Genomic DNA, 22918 nt, shown 5'->3' on the forward strand with positions numbered 1-22918 from the left:
TTCCCCTCACTCAATCAAATGTTCGAAGCCACCCTTTGAGACTGCCCTCAATGTCAACTGGTAGGGCGGGAAGAATCATTTATTTATTTATAAAGTTTTATATAGTGCGAACATGATCCCGAGGGATATAAGAGCACTTCGCAATTACGGTTGGTCAAGGTTAGGCAGGCGTCAAATACATAAAACAGGAAACAATTACAAAGGGTGCAAACACATCTTAACAGTAAGTACAGTGAATGAGGGAGTAAGTCCAGGGGGATTAACAGGTAATTTCCTATCAGTGTGGAGTGATCAGAGCCATGCTAATGTGGAAGCTGCCCCTCTCGCCCTTAGGCCTGTTTGGTGATGTGTACAATTTTGAAGACCACTGTGCATGTGGACTGAGGAAGAGGGAGAGTAACCTGGCTGATTGACTGTTTGGAGGTGCTAAAGGAGCAACCTTAAAGCACACCTGTGGGCTGTAAATCACGGTGATGTTCAATATCTTATTGAGTGTGACTAGCTTTGCACTTGTCAGCCTCTATACTTCTGTATTCTAACCCAGTGGCTCTTACCCTTTTGACTTCTGTTGACCCCTACTTAATCACTACTGGAACACGGGGACCCCCACTGAATTATTATTTCAATCTGTAAACTGAGCACCCCAACCAAAGTATTTTCGATGATTTGTACTGAAAAGCAATACACAGAAAATACAGAAACAAGCATTCATCAAACAAATACATAAATTGCAAAATATTTTATTTAATTCACAAACATATAACATTTTAATTTTAATGGGAAGGTTATAGTTTTTCTAATTTTAACTGAGTCTACTCATCATACATACTATATCCTGTTTGATGCACTTGCACTGCTCCCAGGAATCCTTCTGAGGATACGAACAATTTGTAGCCTTCGTTTTTACATTTTGCTTCTTTGTTTATATAAACTTTATAAATTTGTATATATTATTTAATTTTCTAAGCATTCGCAGACCCACTGAGTAGGCTTGTCCCTCAATAATGAAGGACATATTTATGAATTAATTGTGTATGAGAAAGGGAATGGTGACCATCTATGCATGAGTGCGCAAGGCAGAAAAGCATCGGAATGTAAGAAAAGCACAAGCTTGCACTTATGCCAATGCATGGTCTACAGGGGAGTGTAGTCCGATTAGAAGTGTTGTTGTTAGCTGTGTAATTTCCCTTTAATACATTTTCATTAAATCCCCTATTTGTTACACAGCAAAAACATTGGTAGCTGCCATAGGGTCTATGGGAAGGGGAAGAGGCAAAGCCCACTCTACGTTTATGTTAAAGAATTAGTAACCATAGCTCTTGCACACAGCTGCACTGTAATACTAGACCTAAAAATTGCACTAGTTGATGTGGGGAATGCTTTCAGAACTGAAAAAAACAACAGCAGTTGCATCCAGCTTTCTGTCAACGAGACACTGAACACAACAGATTGAAAGCTTGAGGGAACATTCAGAGAGCAGTATGAGGGTCTGCACGTCATTGGTCAATGACAGCTTGTAGCTGTAAAACACAACTCTTACTCTCATTTTCAAGGCACTGCTCAGAATCGTGCGAACCCTCTTACTGGTGGTCTCCTGCAATGACGAGCAAACACCCAGAGAACTATGAGGCAGGCTGATCACTTTTTATCTCACGCCGCTCACATGTAGTCTATCCTTAACATCCAATCGATGGTTTGAAACATTCTAGACAAAGCTATCCGGCGCGGTCTCTCTCAAAGATTCAGGAACATTCTGACCATCTCCATCTCAGTGGAATAGCAAGGAGTGCCACTGGCCCAGTAGGGCAAGCTCAAACCCCTGAGCCTCAGTGTCACTGCACATGCTGCACTAACAGATGTGCCTCTCACCCACAGTCCTGTGTCCATGAAAGAGGGCGCTTGGCCAAACTCTCCGTGGTTTCTTGTAATTTCTCGGAAACGAAAACCACGCTTCTACGGGACAAAAGTTGTAAAATATGTTCTGTATTGTCCTGACACAGCCTGACCATACTCTTCTCATAAAGAACATGTTGCTTATGTCACCTGTATTGAAACATGAACAGTTGGATGCCCAGGCTCTCAAAATACTACACTGAGAATGTTTGCAGACCAGATTCATGAGCCAGGACTCTTTCCACAGCCCAGGAGACATGTGAGTGACCACTGGAGAATCCCTCACACCAACACCACGAGCAGAAACTCTGTGGTAATAACCAAGCCAGCCCCGCCCGGCACAATACTAAAGAGAGGACTGACCCCCTTCCCAGGCCTGCCAGACTATGTTCTGTGAAATAGATGTGTTAATATGTTATGTTATTAAAATGTATAAAGTGCACATATACCCTGGGGTGTCTTGGCGCTAAGATGTACTGGGTCTTTTATGCCAGAGTGGTACTACAAAGCTTGCACAAGGGCATTTATGAGCCTGGGTTTCCATAGCACTGACGCCAACTTGCATTTCGCCACTACTATTTAGTAAGAACTGTTTTTCTTAGAAAATGGTGGAGTGATTGAATGTACGCCTCTAGGGCCTATAAAAGAACTGTGGAAGGAGGAATCGCTGAGTAAACTATGCAGGACACAAACGTAAGCCCCTGATGGTGCACGCTCTGCAGCAGACGCTTTGACCGAATAGCCTACATTACTGGGTCACCCTCCCTAACTTCATCCATATATTCAGAGATCTGGTGCTTGTTTCAGCTGCAGCACTGCAGTCGCTTTCACATTTTCCTGATTAAATAGGTCATAAAACGCGGTCACTAATGAAGTCACTTTTTACCAGTGCTTAATGCCCACGCAATCTCCGTGGAATTAAGTAATTTATTATAATACCACTGTATGTCAAAAATGCACCCTAGTATTTCCACTCTCCCCTAATGTCCCCCAATAATGTATGCATTGCTTATGCTCCCCATGCCCAGTCATTCCATTTTAACACGGTGGCACCGACGCTAACCGTGCCATTCCACTAAGTTTGTGTTTTACGTAAGTAATTAACATAACATGCAATGCCGCAAGGACGATACCATTTTTGGAAGATACCTTTAATGAGCAAACACATTGTTTACTGGTAGCCTTGTATCCTTTAGCACTTTACGAATTATTTCCTCTGGTACCGTCCTACATTCCCGCATAAATTCACTAACTCGTCTCACTTTGTGGTTCTGGCACTTCTGCCCAAGATCAACCTTTCAATGCACTAGAACGTTCTTGCATCTTTGTGTCATCAAATCAGACCTTACGTAAACTTCCCCGACCCAATCAAATGTCTCCAAAGGGAAGGAGCAAGGAAACCATCCTTGGGGCTGCTTCACAAACCTATTGGACTCTTGCGAAGGCACTGCCAGTCTCTCGACTACAACCAATCACCTCTTCTGCTAATGTGGGGTCAGGGCCAGCACAAGTCGAGGCATTGTCAACTGTCAAGCAAGATGCATCATGGTAGTTGCATTCTATTGTTTTTCCAACTAATGACTTCTGGTAAAATTGGTGTAAAAACAGAATTGGAATAAGGTGGTATTCTGGATGTGAGGGGCTCACATGTTGCACCCGATTCCCCCTCTGGAGAAGATCCCGAAAGAGTGTAAAGAGTCAGTCACGCACCTGTGCTGGATTTCGGACTTCGCTCTTTCCGGAGTCTTCAGACCGGGAAGTGCATCAGCTCCCGAAGTCAGGCTCCAGCACCGCAGACCCCTGTGCGGGGATGCTCTCCTGCTGTATGAGGGGCGCCCCCTGGGCCTCGGAGCGCCCGTCGGTGCAGTGCTCCGGCTGCGAGGCTGCCGTTCCTTCCCACCTCCTCCTCGCAGTGCACCGGAGGCAGCCGTCAAACTTCAGGCAAAGTTCATGCGGCGGAGGAGGGGTCCGCGGAACTTTATCCCTTCTTCTGCCAGGGCCTGGCTGCGGACCAATGGGCCGGCTCAACGGGCCGCCGCCCAGGGCTTTGATCCCAGGCCTCATTGTCTGTCGCCGCCGGCGCCCCAGAGGTGGGGTCGGCCGCGGTACAGGTGGGGAGAGGCGGACCCGGCCGCACCAATGACTCACCTCCATAGAGTACCGTACGGAGGCATGCAGGGCGCACTGACGCACCAGAGAGGGTGTTAGCGCCTCTGCGCATCCCGCTCACCAGCAGCGCCTTGGCAACAGTGAGCAGGTCTCCCCCTGCGCCTCACACCTGTCCTACACGAGCCCTTACCATTCCGGCTCTAAAGCCCCTCCCTCCCGTATATTTTAATTGCATCCCTGCACCATCAGCACCTGCCATGCGCTGTAGCAGGACGTCATCCCTGGTAACAGATCATCCACGCACATCATTTGTGTTCGGCGTGAACTTGCGCTATTCCCTCCGTTTAAGACACACGCCTTTGCCTTTCAGTCCCATAATGTAATTTTAGTACCAGAACACTGAAGTCACAACTCATCCCTGCCTCCCCGCTGTATGTCAGCAAGAACCCCCTCTAACAGACAGCCAATGCCCCTCAGCCCTTGGACGTGATTCCTGTTCCAGAACACACCCACGACGTCATCCGTGCATTTCAGCCTACCTGAGCCCCGCCCCATCACCGATCTCTTCGGTCCTGATTTGCGGAACTACCTGTCATTACAGTGCTAGGCCCCTCACACAGCATTTCCGACAAGGAATGGTTCTAGGATTTTTGGAGCCCCAGCAGAAAGAGGTGCGCGAGGCTCGTGTAATTTGCATACACCCTGACATCACAGGAAATAACATCAATTGGATATTAGTCCTCTGGCACCTTGGATTATTATTGCAAGAAGTAACTTTCCTTGTGCGGAAATCCCTAAAACAATAACATAAATAATAACCCTACTTTAATAAGTACATATTTGAAAGTTCTGTTAAGTGCAAATGCGTCATATCAGACGTACTGGGTGGAAAAGTTTAATCTAGATCTATCCAAAAAGTATATATTTAATTACATTGTAACTTTTTTTAAAGGATTAGTGCACTAATTATTTATGTATATGGTGTTTACATAGTCCAAACCTAGTCGAAAGGAAGGTGACAGCTATGCATGTTCAAAGACAGTGGCAACATGTGATAGGAGGCGTGGGTGTGTTAACGCGGGATTTCTGGTCTATTATTATAGATCTAGATCCCAACTCAGGTCGACTAGACCGTTGGAACCTGTCATGGAGTAAAAGGCAATCCACTACTAGGTCAATCAGTTAAGGACTTACACCACTCTAAAGAACCACCTACTACGAATAAGTTTTAAAAGTTTATTATAAAGCCAAAGTTAACTGGAGATACAAACATCTCAAAATAAGGTTCAAAAGATATACCGGTATCAATACAAACATGAATTTTCTAAATGCTCTTAGTCGGCAGAAGAAGATCACCAAACCCAATTCAAATATCATCAGAGTTGCAAGAATAGACACAAGCTGTAGCTTGTAAGTCATTTACAGAAAGGAAAAATTCAGGTTAGACTGTCCCTACACTAGACTAAGTGACATCCCTACTTAGCAGAATCTTAACCTAAAAAGGTGTCAGCCGTGGTGACTTCCAAAGAAGATCACACACTTCCCTTAGTCTTCGTGATGAATCGATGTCTCGCAGTTAACCTATCTGCCTACCCATCCGCTCTCTTAGGTTCCTCAGATCATCTGCCCTAACTCCACCCAGGGGTGCTGTCCCTAATCCAAAAATCACATTTACAATAGAAACGCCCCTTAGAGACGCCCCTCACGTGGTGTTGGTTCTGGTATTTTCATGCTGATACTCCTCTGGGCCCATCGTTAGCGTTGACCTTGCTTCTCAGGCTCTTCTCCGGCAGGACGGTACCCCCCAGGAAATTCCTGAAGCCTCCTCCAGGCCTGTGCCTGGCTCCTTGAACAAAAGTCTATTCATCACTCTCTTGATTAGAACCTCCTCGCACCTGCAAACAGACACTTGTACTGTGGGCCCCAAATTACGGCCTCCACCGTATCTTCTAAGTCGTAAACCCTTTGAGCAGTCTCTGCAATTTATGCTTAACATGACCTTCCTTTAACTAGCACATCCAGATCTAAAGAAATGACTTTCTCTATTCAGGCCTATTAGAATTACATGAAACGGGCCTGTGCACTCTGTAAACCTTTAATTTCTTATTTTAACAGTATTCTAACTTATTACACACAATGGTTATATGAAACACTTCTATAAAACATATATTTCAGTTCTATGATCAATAATACTTTGAATTACAACAACATTAAAATCCATCTCATGTGAAAGTGTAACAGCATCTTTCGTTTCTCTGTGAACTGCCATGTGGCCTACACATTTCTACGTTTAGCAGAATTACATTCTCCTCTACAACAGCCACATAACATGGGATTTCAACATCATTCTAACATCTCTACACACTTCTACATTAGCTTTTCACACTGATATATGCATTCTATTTTAATTAAACACTCTTATGTATTTTCACTCTATAAATTCGACACTCTTATGTAATCTTTACTAAACTGATACAACGTACTTGTAAATATGGTGCACTTCTATATTTTTTCCCAATTTGCGCTCTCTCAGTCCCCCCTTTGATGACTTTTAGTAGTCATCACCATCACAACACCATCCCTAAGGTATGAACTGAGTCAAACTGAACTAGTTGCAGTACTCCCTCGTTTCATCATCTCTAGAGCCCTCAGACTCCTGTACTGGTTATCCTGCATCGCAGCTAGTCTCCTCTCCTGCTCTCTCATGGATCTCTGCAACCTATTTGATCTATACCATTGGTACAGCCGCACCAATCCCCACAAGGTGATTATACAAACCACTATTATGATGATAGGTTTCAGTATGTACCAAATGAAACTCTTTCCTAGGTTGGCAAACCAACCTCCAACTTTACCCATTCCTTGACCTACTTTTTCCCACACATTTACCTGTGTCAAATCCTCAATCTCATTATGAATTTCAGTAATATTCCGTATGTATTTTTCTAGAGGTTTTGAATTGTCTGGAATGTAAGTACAACCTTCCTGAACCTTCAAAGCCTTACAGACTCCTCCCTCTTTGGCTAACAGAACGTCTAGAGCAAGTCGGTTCTGAAGAACCATTGCCCTTATCGATTGCATCTCTCCCTCCACCAGCATTAATGATCTAGCAGTACTGGCGGACAACCTATCTACAACTGTTGCCAATCTTCTAATCTTGACATCATTCAGTATTATCCCTAAAAGAGGAAACGCAGCACCAAATACGTCTCCTACTACCTCCTCATAGTGTACATCCCTTCTTCCTCTAGCTTGAGTTCCTCCCTCTATAGTTTCCAAATCCTTAGCATGGTATATTTTGGGGAAGACAATTGCCAAATAACATGATCCATACCAATTATCCGGTAGTTTCACATATGCATTTCTTCCTCAAACAAAATATACATTTGGGATCACCTGCATCTCCTTCAAGAAGTCCTTGTTATAATATTCTAGTTGGAAAGCATGTTCACAACTTACTTCTCCCACAAACACATTTTCATAATAGGTTTTACCCCTATATATACACAGTTTCCCCTTCTTCTCTCGATCTAAAGCTATTGGACCATTACTAACCTTTCTTTGGTGTGACCTTTCTTCCTCGGTCCAATCTGTTTTCCATTGGCCTGAAGCTTTTAAGATCTTCTGTCTCCTATACCGATCATCCACCTGCCCTATAAACTTTTTCTCAATTTCTGACACTTTACAGGTCAAATTATTTCTTCGGGCATGTGAAGTATCCAACGTTTTCCAACGAATGAAACATTTCTGTAATCTATCTTCACTTTTATAATAATCCCACTTGTTCAAGTGCTTGTAGTTTGGCACTTCTGGTAAAACAGCATCAAAATTTGAAAAATAGTACTCAAAACCATCACGTTCATAAAATATGCTCAGCAACAAACTACATGTGATTCCATAAGTCAATGGAAGATGATGATATCTAATACCTTCGTCCACAGAGGCTGGCAATTTCATGCAAACATAACAATTCTTGGCCTCCATAGCATCAATATATTCATAAAGCAATTTAGCATATGCATTTGATTTGAAATTTCCCTGTGATTCATCCACATGTAACCTACGAGTCTCAGCTGCTAGTAAAGCTTTATCTTTCTCTGTATTGTTCCCCCTTTGACCAGCAGTAGTAGGTTTCTGTATCGATACAATTTTTGCTTCCTTTGTTGCTTTTTCTTCATTTTTATGTCCCACTACATATGATATAGTAACTACTAAAACTATAAGAAAAATCACTCCCCCTAAAAGTGTGCCTACTATGCATTTTGTCCTGCGGTTCGGGTTGCCAGCCTCCATGTTCTCAAGACAGTGTAGTTCTGATTTTTCTTTCACAACACAAAGTCTCTTTTCTTTGCTTCTTCAGCCTTTCCGAACCACACCTGGAAGCTGATAATCCCTTCGGCAAGATCAGTCTTTGAGTTCTAGAGCAATAGACAACCCTAGCCCTTCTCCGTCCACTGAATGGAAGACCCTAAATTTCTTCTCCTTCCACTTGGCGCTAGGTTATCTCTCAATCTGTTTATTTACAAAGTCTTTAGCAATCTGGAATTATACGTGTTCCGGCAGCTCTGATCACGTATTCCAATATTTCCAAACGAAGAATGATCTCCTCATGTGTTGGGCTCATTGAACAAGAAGTCGGAAATTCTAGTCTGTTTAAAACCATGTCTCTTATCCTGCTCATTAGGGGAGGATTGGGGATAGTGAATGTCAGCAACCCTTCGACCTCCACTCCTGGTATCAACAACACTATTTCCAATGTTATGATTGGGTCAGTACTGATCAGTAGCACTTCCCTCACCCTCCCGGATCTCCGTGCACAGGACATCTGCAGCTAGGTAGGTCCACTCAGGAGTAGCGTATCTTCTGCAGGGCACTCGCACTCTCCTCGATCTTCTCGGACCTTCCTGCTCCTGTCTTTGTGCACCTTCGTCCAAATCCGAGCCTTCAGATATAGGAGCAAGAGTTCTCTCTGGAGTTGACTTTAAGCTCGGCCTCTGCTTTCTTTCAGGCCAACTAGCTTCTCCACGCCTTGTTCTCCTATTTCTTGTCCTCACACTCGGTTCTTGATCACTCTGGTACCGATCTGTGTCTGAGCCGTATTCAGAGCAACTTTCTCCTTCAGTGGCAACTTCAGTTTCACTGCCGTCTTGTCTTTGTTCTTCTGGATCTGTAGCACTCCCAACTTCTTCCGACACCCCCACAGCTTGACTGATCCCCTCTAATGGTTCGCCGTCCACAGCTGGATTTTCATCTGTGAGAGGAGCTGTTTCTTCTAAGGGTGCTGGAACTCTTCGAGTATGGGAAGCATGTATCCAGTTTGGCAGCCCTCCACACTTTACAGCCGTATTCGTTGTCAGGATTATTTGATAGGGCCCCTTCCAATGCACGTCTAGGCAGTTCTTCCGGACGTGCTTCTGCACCAGAATCCAATCACCAGGGTAAAAATCGTGACATAGGTCTCTGGAAGATGGAACTTCAGCAGCCTGCACCTGAAGAGACACAGAATGAATGGCGTCAGACAGTCCCTTGCAATAATCCAGGATCAGGTCATCTGTAATATTCAACAAAGCTGTAGTTGGAACAGACGGAAGTCTCATTGCCCTCCCCATCAACACCTCATGTGGAGAGAGACCTGTCCTCCTGTCTGGTGTACTACGCATACTCATGAGTACCAAGGGCAGAGCATCAGGCCAGCTTAAGGACGTCGATGAACATACTTTGGCTATTCTGGACTTCAGAGTCCCATTTATCTGCTCCACGATACCTGAAGCTTCTGGTCGATAGCTACAGTGCAACTTCTGATCAATGTTCAATGCAGAGCAAAGCATCTTCACAACTTCACTGTTGAAATGAGTTCCCCTATCTGATTCCAGGGAGGTCGGCACCCCGAAGCGCGGGATCAACTCTCTAAGCAACAACTTTGCTACTGTGAGTGTATCGCACCTGCGTGTAGGGTATGCTTCGACCCATCTGGAAAATATGCATACAACCACCAGAACATACCTGAGGCGGTTGACTTTTGGCATCTCAATAAAATCTAATTGCATTCGGTTGAAAGGCCCCCCAGACCTCCCAATGTGACTCATTGTAACTGGTGTTCTTTTCCCTACGTTCAATTGTTGACATGTAACACATCTCTTAAACACTGCTTCTGCCGCAATCCTGAACTTGGGACAATACCAAGTCTGCCTAAATAACCTCAGCATGGCATCTCTTCCCAAGTGTACTGGACCATGTATCTGTCGTGCCATTGGACTCACTAATTCCTCAGGTAACACTGCCCTCCCATCTGCTGAAACCCACAAATCCATTTCACCTTTCACACAACCTGCTGTTTCCCATGCCTTTTTCTCAGAATCAGGTGCGTTTTCTTGCATGTATTTTAAATCTTCCCAAGTATCTACTGTTTCTAGCACCATGTTTAACTCTGTCTTTTCCTGAGTCCCACCTACTTCCACCTCCGTGAAAGAATATCCTAGCTCCGCGCAATATCGAGCGACTTCGTCTGCATATCGATTTCCTTGCGACACAAAATCTGTATTTTTGGTGTGGGCTACACATTTAACAATCGCAATTGCTGCTGGTCCTTGTAATGCTTCTAACAACAGTCGCACAAATTCCCCATTTCGAATAGGCGAACCAGAGGAGGTCATGTAACCTCTCTGAGACCACAATTGCCCAAAATCATGAACTACACCGAAACCATATTGGCTATCGGTATAAATGGTGACTCTAATTTTTCTACCTGCTATACAGGCACGTGTCAATGCAATGATTTCGGCTACCTGAGCGGAGTGTACTCCTTCCAGGCAGGCGGCTTCCACAACTCCAGTAATGGATGCAAACAGCATAAGCTGCTCTCAACCGACCAGTATCGTCTCTTAAACATGAGCCATTAACAAAGAAAATTTCATCAGGGTCAGTCAACGGCTCATCCACAATATCTGGTCTTGGTTTCGTGCATAGTTCAGTCACATCAAGGCAATCGTGATCTTCACATTCTTCGCCTTCTATATCATTAGGAAGTGGCATCAATGTAGCAGGATTAAAAACAGAGCACCTCTTAAGGGTCACCTTCTCCGCAGCAAGAATAACTTGCTCATAGCGCGTGAGCCTATTACTGGTTAAGTGCTGTGTCTTGGTCCTGGTCATTAACAGTTCTACAGAATGCGGTACATACACCACTAATTGGTGTCCCATGACAATGTTTTCACACTTTTCAATGCTGACACCTGTTGCAGCAACGGATTTGAGACATCCGGGCAACGCTGCGGCTACCGGATCTAAAGTAGCCGAAAAGTATGCAACTGGTCTACGGGCATTTCCATGAGTTTGTACTAAAACTGACGAAGCACAGCCCTCTCTTTCGCAGCAGTAAAGTGAAAATGGTTTTTCGTAATCAGGCATCCCCAAAGCTGGAGCACGGCACAAGTCCTCTCTCAGCTGTAGGAACGACATCAAACAATCCTTGTCCCATGGTACCGGATCACTCACCTCCTTGTGCGTCAGTTTTTGCAAGGGTTTTGCTTTCAGTGAAAAGTTAGCTATCCACTGTCGGCAATAACCAACCATTCCTAGGAACATCCTGACTTCTCTCTGAGTCGTAGGCGAGTTCATCTTCATTATCGCCTCTATCCTATCTGGTGACACCTTGCGCTTTCCTTTTTCTATCCGGTGACCCAAGTACTGTACTTCTGTCAGACAGTACTGCAATTTGCTCGGAGATACCTTGTGCCCATTTTCAGCTAAATGGTTCAGCAAGGCGATGGTGTCTATCTTACAAGCTTCTTCTGTTCCTGACGCAACAAGTAGGTCGTCTATGTACTGGACCAGAACCGAGTCCTGTGGCAGTACTAGACTTTCAAGATTTTTCTTCAGTAGCTGGTTGAAAATTGATGGGCTTTCTGTATACCCTTGTGGGATACGACACCATGTTAAAACACGATTTTCCAGCTTAAAAGCGAAAAGATACTGGCTCTCCTCATCTAATGGAATTGAAAAGAAGGCCTGACAAAGATCTATCACTGTGAACCACTCAGCTTGGAATGGTATCTGGAACAATATCGCTGATGGATTCGGTACCAGTGGACAACATGAAACAACTATGTTATTAATTTTTCGAAGATATTGTACTATTCTGAATTTCCCACTAGGTTTTTGCAAACCCATAATCGGGGAGTTGCATGGACTACCCACGATTTCCTTCAATATTCTCTGTTGAATCATAGAGTCGATCACAGGTTTTATTCCTGCAATCGTCTCCGGGGTCAATTTGTATTGGGGCGTTCTTGGGTACTCAACATTTTGTTTTACCATGATCTTCACTGGTTCTACTCCTTTGATCAATCCTATCTCTTCTACAGTGAAATCCCATACCTCTGATGCCACTGTATCTCGTAAGTCCCAAGGAAGGTCCTCCACAGTCAGGGTAGGATACAGTTCTGCGCATACTCTCGAGTTTGCAACTTTAAAGGTAGCATCATCGTCTGTAGTCTGTACCTCCACTCCCTGAGGTGTGCAGTATATTGTGCAATTCAGTTTGCACAATAAGTCCCTTCCTAACAGACACACAGGACTAGAATCACATACTACAAACTGGTGTTCATTGGTGTAGTTTCCTATTTTCACTGACACTGGTTCCGTCAAAGGGCTAGTCATTCTCCTATTTGCGACTCCTACCACCTGAATAGTTTCCCCCGACATTGGTAGATCTGGAACCACTGCCGATCTCAAAGTTGATCGAGTAGCTCCGGTATCTACTAAGAATGTTGTAGGACACCCTGCCACTTCAGCCTCAACAAACGGTCCTCTTTGATCCACCTCTAGAACTGCCCCGAGGGTACAGTCCTCTTCTCTACTTACACGTCGTCCCGTCAATGGATCGACGTGGTAACACTCTCCTTCGTCCACAAAAAGAGGCATTTGTCTATGGATCTTTCCCCCTGTCGTAATCTTTGGTGGCTGCGGGAACTGAGCTCGTGGAGCCGAAGTCCCCCCTTTGGCCACCTTACTCCTTGACACGGTCACCCCTTGAACTGGAACTTCTTGAACTTCCTCCTCTACTTCTAGTTCTCCGTTTTCAGGGTTATAGGGACACTCGCGTTTCCAGTGTCCCACCTGGTGACACTGGTGACACTTTGTCGTTTTTTTCAACGTAGCAAAGTCTATTCTAGGTCTCAGGTTTTCCTCGTTGTTCTTATTCTGACTATTTGATTTCCGTCCCATTGTCCCTGTTCCCCGCCCTTTCCAGCTGACTGCATCTGCACCATCATCAGTTTCTCCTTCAATTTCTTTGCCTTGGAATCTATTTCATCACTGCAATACCTTGCGTATCTCAAAATTTCATCCAATGGTTTGTTTTGCCAACAAATTAGATGTTGCTGAATCATCAAACAAATATCAGGTCTCAACCCCAAAACAAACTTCGATACAAACTGTCCTATATCCTTAGGATCCATTACATCTAATCCACAGTATTGTCTGAACGTTTTCAACAATCGCTCATAATACTCATGAGGGTTCCTGTCTTGTTCCTGGGTTCCTGTCTTGTTCGGTCTATTTTTACCCAATCTATATCTTGTGGTGGCACCTTCTCTTTCAGCCAAGTCATCACCCTTTCATATTTTAACATTACACTTTCTGACGGTCCATTAGTAAGAGCATTCCTTTCTGGTTCAGCAGTTGGCCATTCGACACTAACCTTGCATGCTATCCACAAGTCTCCTGGGACCACAATGTCAAACAAGGTGTTCAAATCTATCCACAATACCTTTGAAATCTTGACAAACCTCTCTACCTGCTTGTACCACTCTACAGGATTCTCCCTTAACTTCGGAAATGAGTTGGTGAATGCAGCTAAATCTCCTACACTCCAGGGCACGTGTACATAACTCCCATTCGCTATTTCTCGCAAAGGGAATGCCTCCATCTGCATTAGCCTTCCCTCCGGAGACATCACATTCGCGCTCCGCCTAACAGTTCCCTTTTTGGACCACCTCTCTTCCCATTTGTCCAGATCTCTCCATGCTCTTATTCCTGTGATCAGTTCCCTTATGTGTGTTTTTAATCCAGTCGTCCTCCTCTCATCTAAGTCCTGATCTGAATAATGCAACCTGTGGTTACCCTGCAATGCCTTTGTTCTGGACAAATCTACCATATACTTTTCTGCCAGTTCAGACAGTTTCTCATGAGTTGCTCTTGCCTTTCGAGTAATATCCTTTGCTATAAACAGCAGCTCATCTTGTTCATACAAGTCAATCCTTTCCAAAGGCAACCCACCATCTATAATCTCGTCCAAGTCAAATTTTAAGCTGGTCACATCTTGTCTTTTTGCTTTTACCACAGCTTTCAGTATGCTATCTCTAAAGAGTCCATTTACATCTCTCCCATCACAGCTCTGAGTCCTACGTCTGGGCTCAGGCGTGTCATGGGGAGTCCTCCCATGCTCCCATCTCTCCAGGTCCCATGCAGTTCCATCCTCTCTGGGTGTATAGTGAAACACTTCTCTATTTCCCATAGTCCCACATTTCCCATTCTGCCTGTTTTCTCTAGGTGCATGGTAAGACATTCCATGACTCCCCATGCCTTCGCAATTCGCCTGTGACCTCTGATCACTCGACGCATGGCAGGATCCTTCTCGGTTCCCCATGTTCCCACGATTCCACTGCTATATGTTATCATCAGGTGCGTGGAGAGTGCACTTAAACCTATCCCTGTACTCTTGTGTCCTTTGGTCTCCCTCACTTTGAATGAGACGAGACATCTCTCCACACTCCGTACTTATACCTTTTCGCTCCTGTCCATTTCCACCGTCAATATGACGTGTAACTCCTCTACTTTCTTGTCTTTTACCATCCCACTCCTGACTGCTTTCGCTAGCCCCGCAGTGAGATAATGTCCCTTTTCCTCGACTTCCCCATTCAGCTTCTGCTCTTGACCTGTTGCTCGGTGCTTCTGTGGACCTATCCCATTCCCTCAAGTCAGCCCTCAGTTCTTTATAGGATTTCGGCCGTGGTCCCCTCAGGTCCATCGGTCCTCTCTGACCCCCCTGCTCTGTTACGGGATCCACTGCTGAATCCAATGGGGTGCTCCACGTTATCGGTCCTGGCAATTGCCTCCAGGCATTTGTCGTGTTATTCCTTCTTTCCATCTCAACTCTTTCCCTTTCCAGCTGTACCTGTTCTTCCTCTCTCCCTTTCTCTGGGTGATAAACCGACACTATAGGACCTATGGTAACGGTACTTGAAGAGCATCTGGCAATCCATAAGGCTCAGCCCTCTCTGTTACTGGCATCTTCTGCACCACAACCCTTCCGACTACACTCTGTACTGGACTATGTTGAGGTGTCCCCTCGCCTTTGGTAGGTACCCAATCCATTATAGGAAGTGACCTATTCCCTTCTATGTCAACCCTATCTTCCCTTGGGAGCTCAGTACTTTCTATCTCCCTATTGTCCGGAGGCGGTCTATCTATCAGCAATCTATTTATTAGGCCATCCTCCGACTTGCTCTCGTCATCCTCTTCTATGGGTCTCTTTTCTCCTGTAACCTCTCTCATTGGGTACAACTTATCCACTTCAATCGTCTGTACCCTCCATTTCTTGGCTTCCGCATCCCATTTGGCATCTTGCACTGCCCTTACTGATCGCCTTACCCTTTCCTGGCGTCTGTTCTGATTCCTGTCGTGCGCCGCCCTAATCCACGCATTAAGGGCCTCAAACTGTGTTGGTCTGGGCAAAGGTCTCAATGAGGACATAACTGCTTTCAGCTGATGCAACACTTCTAGTCTAAACGATTCGTATTTTGGAAAAGTCAATTCCTCATTCCCTTCTGTAATTTTACTCCAAGTACCAAGCCACAGTATAGTATGTAGCCCAACATTCGTTGCCATATAGTGAGCTGGTGTACCCTCTGGCGGTGACTCTTCCCCGTAATAAGATTCTCTTCTTTTTCTCTTAAAGATCGCTCTCAAACATTTAAAACACTTCATGTTAAAACCTACAAAATTCCTATTTTCTCTGCGTTCGTTTACTTCCTGATGACAATCCACCAATCTCAGCGCGGTTCTCGCTAACCGCCCTATCACAGCGCGGCTTCTCACTAACCGGCCTATCACAGCGCGGCTTCTCGCTGACGTCACACCAACCGCCCTATCACAGCGCGGCTTCTCACTAACTGGCCTATCACAGCGCGGCTCTCGCTGACGTCACTCTCCCCCTTCGCAGCAGTTCCCCTCCTTTCTCAGCTCGTCTCCCGGTCATGCATGTGTCCCATTCATACTCTGAAAAATGATTACTTCCGACCAAGCGATCACTTTCTTTGACTGTACGCCCACAGTCTAACTGTAATTGTCACCTTAACTGACGAAATGTCTTTCCGTGTACGTCCAGACAATCGCCTTAACTGATAGGTTACTTACACACGGTAACTTTCGACCTGCGTCCGTTACCCACACACTCACTCTTGCATTCCCCCTATCTCGATCCTGCGGGAGATCAATGGTACCTCATGACCCCCTTTACTCTGGTCGACAACTACTCTGGATGTTCGATACACCCGAACCACTTAAGCTCTTCCCTGAACTTAAGATTTCCCAGTTTACCAGGTTGCGCGCGCTCACAACCCTCTCTCAATCACACTACAGGCATTCAACTCCGCATGACATTACAATACAGATACAACACAAAAACCGCAATCTGTCAACGCATGACCCTTGTTATACTCACTCACGTCTGACTCTGCTGCTTTTCTCTCGCCGTCAGCACCTTCTTCGGCAGGACATCTCTCGATCTCTAGGGACCTTGGGGTAATCTTAACCTAGTCTAGATCACCTTCCTCAAGAAGGTAACCAACCATCCTCTGCTACCAACTGTTAACGCGGGATTTCTGGTCTATTATTATAGATCTAGATCCCAACTCATGTCGACTAGACCGTTGGTACCTGTCATGGAGTAAAAGGCAATCCACTACTAGGTCAATCAGTTAAGGACTTACACCACTCTAAAGAACCACCTACTACGAATACGTTTTAAAAGTTTATTATAAAGCCAAAGTTAACTGGAGATACAAACATCTCAAAATAAGGTTCAAAAGATATACCGGTATCAATACAAACATGAATTTTCTAAATGCTCTTAGTCGGCAGAAGAAGATCACCAAACCCAATTCAAATATCATCAGAGTTGCAAGAATAGACACAAGCTGTAGCTTGTAAGTCATTTACAGAAAGGAAAAATTCAGGTTAGACTGTCCCTACACTAGACTAAGTGACATCCCTACTTAGCAGAATCTTAACCTAAAAAGGTTTCAGCCGTGGTGACTTCCAAAGAAGATCACACACTTCCCTTAGTCTTCGTGATGAATCGATGTCTCGCAGTTAACCTATCTGCCTACCCATCCGCTCTCTTAGGTTCCTCAGATCATCTGCCCTAACTCCACCCAGGGGTGCTGTCCCTAATACAAAAATCACATTTACAATAGAAACGCCCCTTAGAGACGCCCCTCACGTGGTGTTGGTTCTGGTATTTTCATGCTGATACTCCTCTGGGCCCATCGTTAGCGTTGACCTTGCTTCTCAGGCTCTTCTCCGGCAGGACGGTACCCCCCAGGAAATTCCTGAAGCCTCCTCCAGGCCTGTGCCTGGCTCCTTGAACAAAAGTCTATTCATCACTCTCTTGATTAGAACCTCCTCGCACCTGCAAACAGACACTTGTACTGTGGGCCCCAAATTCCGGCCTCCACCGTATCTTCTAAGTCGTAAACCCTTCGAGCAGTCTCTGCAATTTATGCTTAACATGACCTTCCTTTAACTAGCACATGCAGATCTAAAGAAATGACTTTTTCTATTCAGGCCTATTAGAATTACATGAAACGGGCCTGTGCACTCTGTAAACCTTTAATTTCTTATTTTAACAGTATTCTAACTTATTACACACATTGGTTATATGAAACACTTCTATAAAACATATATTTCAGTTCTATGATCAATAATACTTTGAATTACAACATCATTAAAATCCATCTCATGTGAAAGTGTAACAGCATCTTTCGTTTCTCTGTGAACTGCCATGTGGCCTACACATTCCTACGTTTAGCAGAATTACATTCTCCTCTACAACAGCCACATAACATGGGATTTCAACATCATTCTAACATCTCTACACACTTCTACATTAGCTTTTCACACTGATATATGCATTCTATTTTAATTAAACACTCTTATGTATTTTCACTCTATAAATTCGACACTCTTATGTAATCTTTACTAAACTGATACAACGTACTTGTAAATATGGTGACCTTCTATATTTTTTCCCAATTTGCGCTCTCTCAGGTGGATTGTGGACTTGTAGTGTTCTTTAAAAGGATGCGTATTCAATGGTTTCCTAAATTAGACAGCCACAGGGCTGTCTGCGTGGACACTGGTCCAGATTCTTGGTGCATAGACGGGGAAGGACTTTTGCCTTGGTATTGTCCTTGTTTGCACTGCTTTATCTTCTGTGCGTGAGGTGTCCTTGCTGTGAGTGCGTGGAGAGCCTCCTGAGACAGTAGGCTTGTCATAAATGTACATAGGATAGGAGTGCCAGTCTTCATGGCTTTGTAGATGATGCAGCTGGTCTGGAAGGTGGCATGGACCAGCAACGGGAGCCCCTGGAGTTCCAGCAGAGTGGGGGGATGGGGTCATATGTATTCACACTCTAATGAGGTGAGCTGGATCATGTAGGATTTCTTTAAGGGGCCATTGGATGGGCTGGACTGGCTGTAGCGGGAACCGGGCGTTTTCCTGGTGGGCCGGAAGGGTGGGGGCCAGTTCTGGACCCGGTGGGGGGCATTTTTGTTACTGAGGGTCGGTTTTACAGCGTTGCTGCAAAGTCGGCCCCCTGTAACAAAAGTGCAGCAGCTGTGTTTCCAACCAGCACTCCCCGGGGAGGAGGCGAGGTGGGGGGGGGGGGAAGGGGGTCAGACGTAATTGCCAGGGCTGGTTTTCTTTCCTAGTCTGGCCTTGGCCACTGGATTCAAATTTCAAGATGGTTTTCCAGTTACACAGTGCAAGATAAGGTGTGTGGCACAGAAGTTTTTGATCAAGAAAGATATGAAAGCGAGCATAACAGATAAAAATAGATTGACCTCTAATAAAGGCATCACTCAACTCACTTTAAAATACCAGAAACTACCAGAATACGATATGTAGGCTAAGGCTAAGAGCATTTGATGGCATGTGCCCCGAGCCACGGCTAGAAGACCTCCATCAACGCCCTCTGCAACCTTTAAAACTACTGATATTAATCACTAGTATACACTTCGATAGCTATAGTGTGCATTTCCTTGTGCACTTTAGCATGATGCAGATTCAGTTAGCAGTTTTGAGATGTATCTCCCCTCAACTGCACACAAGGATTTTTCCCAACTTTGCAGCAAACCTAGAAAGCAAAAGTCCAAAAGCAATTAAATAATTCTGCAAGCCTTGCTCACTAACTAGCCCATTTCCTTGGGCTTCTCAGTGCTGGACTATGGCTGCAAGACCCAGGAGGGAGAGAACTAGCCTCTACAGTTACCACCTGGCTTGTATTTTACCAGTATGGCTAGTATTTTCATGTTTAAACCAGAGGACAAAAATGGGAAAGGAACACAAGCTGGAATTTTTCTCTGTCTTCTGCAGGAAGACAAAGACTGTTTCCTATGGTTGGTCCTCGTCTGTAGCACACCAAGTAGAACAACGGTAGCCGAGAATGCTTACTGCAAAAATTGCAAGAGCTGAGAATAATTCAAGCATTCTACCCTTCGCCTTTCACTTCTTCTCAGTATGATTCCCTAAGTACAATGGGGTTGCCCAAATGTGGGCTCCGTAGAACTATGGGCCATAGGAAATAATCTGCACGCCACTGTGGAGGTCTAACGAGACTGATGCCAGTCTGGATTGCTTGTGTTTTAGCTTAGAGGAGACATGGCTGGATTGTTCCTTGAGTCATCAGTGCCAAGACTTATTTTCATAAGGTTGACACCTGATTGTAGTATGCAGTGCATAAAAAGCATGGACTAAAAATCTCTGCCCAAGAAATGACCAGCATCTAGATTAATTTGAACATTACTCCCATTGCTCTGTGGTTTTCCCAGCAGAGCAAAACTAGAGCAAAATCTCAACATAGTTTTTGGGATTGAACTATATAGAACAAAAAATCCTTCATTTGCAGATGAAGTTAAGCTCTCAACATAGGCAGAGCGAGCAGAGTATAAAGACAATGTTGTAGAGACCACGATCAAGATAAAAGAATAGACTATATCAATATTGTTTCTACATATACATTTAAAATCAGGGAAGCCAAGAAAAGCTACTTCTCTAATCGCGTCTGCCAAGCTTTGACTCTTTCAAAAGAGATATTCAATATTGTATCAGAACTCCAGTCTCCTTCAGCTTCTTCAGCTACCTTCGCTCAAGTGTATGACTAATAAATGACTTTGGTTTGTATTCTCTACTGTCTGACCAACTCTTCATCTGTATGGAAGGCTGAGAGGTGGTCGCGAGTGACCCGGGTGGCCCTAATCGGGTCACTTCCCTTAGTTGGTGCTCGAACAGGGACCCAATCAGGTGACCCATCCTCGCCCGCGGACAGGTGAGGAGGACGGGCCTCGTCGGGTTGGATAGGCGGACAGGGGATACCTGCACGAAAGAGTCCAGCACTTTCAGCTGCTTCGTCTGTCTGACCGGGTGGTGCCTGGCCCAGTGGTTATCCCTACTGGGGTCCTGAAAGTCAAAACCCTTGGATCTGACCGTTTGGCCCAAAGAGTCGGCAGTGGAGAATAACTTCGTTTGATCTGTGTGCACCAGGTGAGTTTGCTTTGGTTTTTGTTTCGTGGCTATGGCGCCACTTTGGTTTGTGCTTGGTACGGTCTGAGGATTGTTTTTGGACAGGCGCTTGAATTTGTTTAGTTCCTTATGAACATGGTACCACTTTGATTTGGATTTGGTGATGTCTAAGGACCAACTTTGGTAAGATATTTGCAAATATCTACTCGGCATAAATAGTGAACGTTTTGTTTGGAAAAATGCCTTGCTTGAGTAAATTATGCTGTGTGAGTTGTCGTTATTGCTCTGCTGATGCTCGATTGGAAGAGAGTCAACCTGCACATCCGGAAGGCACACCAAACTTTGAGATGTATGTGAAACACGGCCCTGGCCCTATTATGTTTAGTACATTATGGCACATATATACAAGAGCCAATGCCAAGTTGCAGTGGCCGCTATCAGGCACTTTTGATGAACAAAAAAAGCATAAGTTCCTGCAGGATAAATTGTTTGCGAAGAGAAGTAGGCAGTCGATGTTTGATTCCCTCAGAACTTGGCAAACGGAAGCTAAACAGAGACAAATGAAAGCCGAAAAGGAGGCCCGAAAGGGAAGGAGGCAGACAGTGACACAGAAACCTGTTGCGTATGATAAAGAGAAGACTGAGAAGGGGATAGAGTGTGCTGATAGAAGGTTGGGATTGCAATGTGAAAATTCTTATGTGGTTCGAGAAGAAAATGACACATTTGTGGAGGAGTTGTTAGACACCCAACCTCCGCCTCCATACTCGCTGCAGAGAATATACCCTGCTATACCATAACCCCAGTCGACTGTCTCTTCTGCCCCTGTTGCTTATGTTTCTTCTGTTACTGACCCAGCTGCTTTGGCTGCCGCGCTTCCTGCCGTTTCTGTGGCTTCCCCTTCTGCGATAACTGTTAGTCTCCCTGCTACGCCTAGTGTGTCAGCACCACTCCTCTCCCCAATCCTCACACCTGCAACCCAGCCATTGATGACTTTGGTGCCTGTTCCTTCTGTTACTACTCTTTCCCTTGTCCTTCATTCCCCGACGGTATTGGGTAGTGGGACGGGGACAGGACAACTGCTAGGGAGTCACTTTAAGTAAAGATCTATAACTAGTTAAGTCAATGAATTGACATAAGCAGTTCTAGGTCTAGTTATAGTATGTAACCACAAGATAATCTCACTTGAAACATCACAGATTAACCAAAATTATCACACATAAATATAAGAAAATCTTTTTCATTTTATTATTCAATATTGTAGATATTTTTGATTTATAGTTTTTGTTTCATCTTTTTATATTTAACCAAAAAATTCATTTCAAACCATTTATATAAATAATGTCAGACATAATATACATGCATTAGTTCATATATACAATATAAAATTGCAACATCATAGAACGATAGACAAGAAATTGATGGGGGCAATGCGGTAGATGTAGACTACGCACGTTTCGGCATTGCTGCCTTCATCAGGAAACCGTCTATTGCACTGAAACTGAATAAGACATATAACAAGACTGTTACAATGTGGTTACACAAAACATATATTACAGACATAAGATCCTAGAACAGCTTAACAATACTAAAGCATGATAGGCTACTATGACCAAATATATTCAAAATGTGACATATATATATAATTGATTTTCTTCACACACAGTAAGTACCGGAGTACTAATAAAACCCAGGCCAAAATTCACATATAAAATTCATATAACAAACATAATATATAGAAAACATCATAGATACGAATGCTTTTGTATTTAATTATTTAATCTCTCATATAGTATGAGTCAACTAGCCTTGTTGTTATATGACTCAACGGGTCTAATAGTGTATTGATGTTGCTAGTATTCTGATTTTAAATGTATGAGTGGAACTGAACATTTACCAATATAATCCCATTCCATTGGAAACTAGCATAGAATATCTCATAGACCACTTCGGAATTGAAGGTCCAAAATACAAGAGAAGCCACTTACTGTTATATATGTAGAGTGGACTAAAAAATGGAGGTCCAATGTATATGTTGGAAGCGGGCGAGACAGATAACCACCATATATTGATGAAGTTTTAAAAGAACTACAAAAGATATATGATGTTAGAATAA

The 22918-nt window shown here is 44.3% G+C and overlaps 1 protein-coding gene across 1 annotated transcript in view; it reads right to left on the reverse strand.

The window, feature by feature from the left end:
* The window catches only part of STRA6 (signaling receptor and transporter of retinol STRA6), a 391584-nt gene extending 387372 nt beyond the window's left edge, over nucleotides 1-4212 (reverse strand). The window contains exon 1 of the mRNA XM_078685067.1: nucleotides 3604-4212. The gene's annotated coding sequence lies outside the window, so the exon portion shown is untranslated. The remainder of the gene's footprint in view (nucleotides 1-3603) is intronic.
* Between the last annotated feature and the right edge of the window lie 18706 nt (nucleotides 4213-22918).

This window comes from Lissotriton helveticus, chromosome 3_2 (genome assembly GCF_964261635.1).
Source record: "Lissotriton helveticus chromosome 3_2, aLisHel1.1, whole genome shotgun sequence".
Lineage (NCBI taxonomy): Eukaryota > Metazoa > Chordata > Amphibia > Caudata > Salamandridae > Lissotriton > Lissotriton helveticus.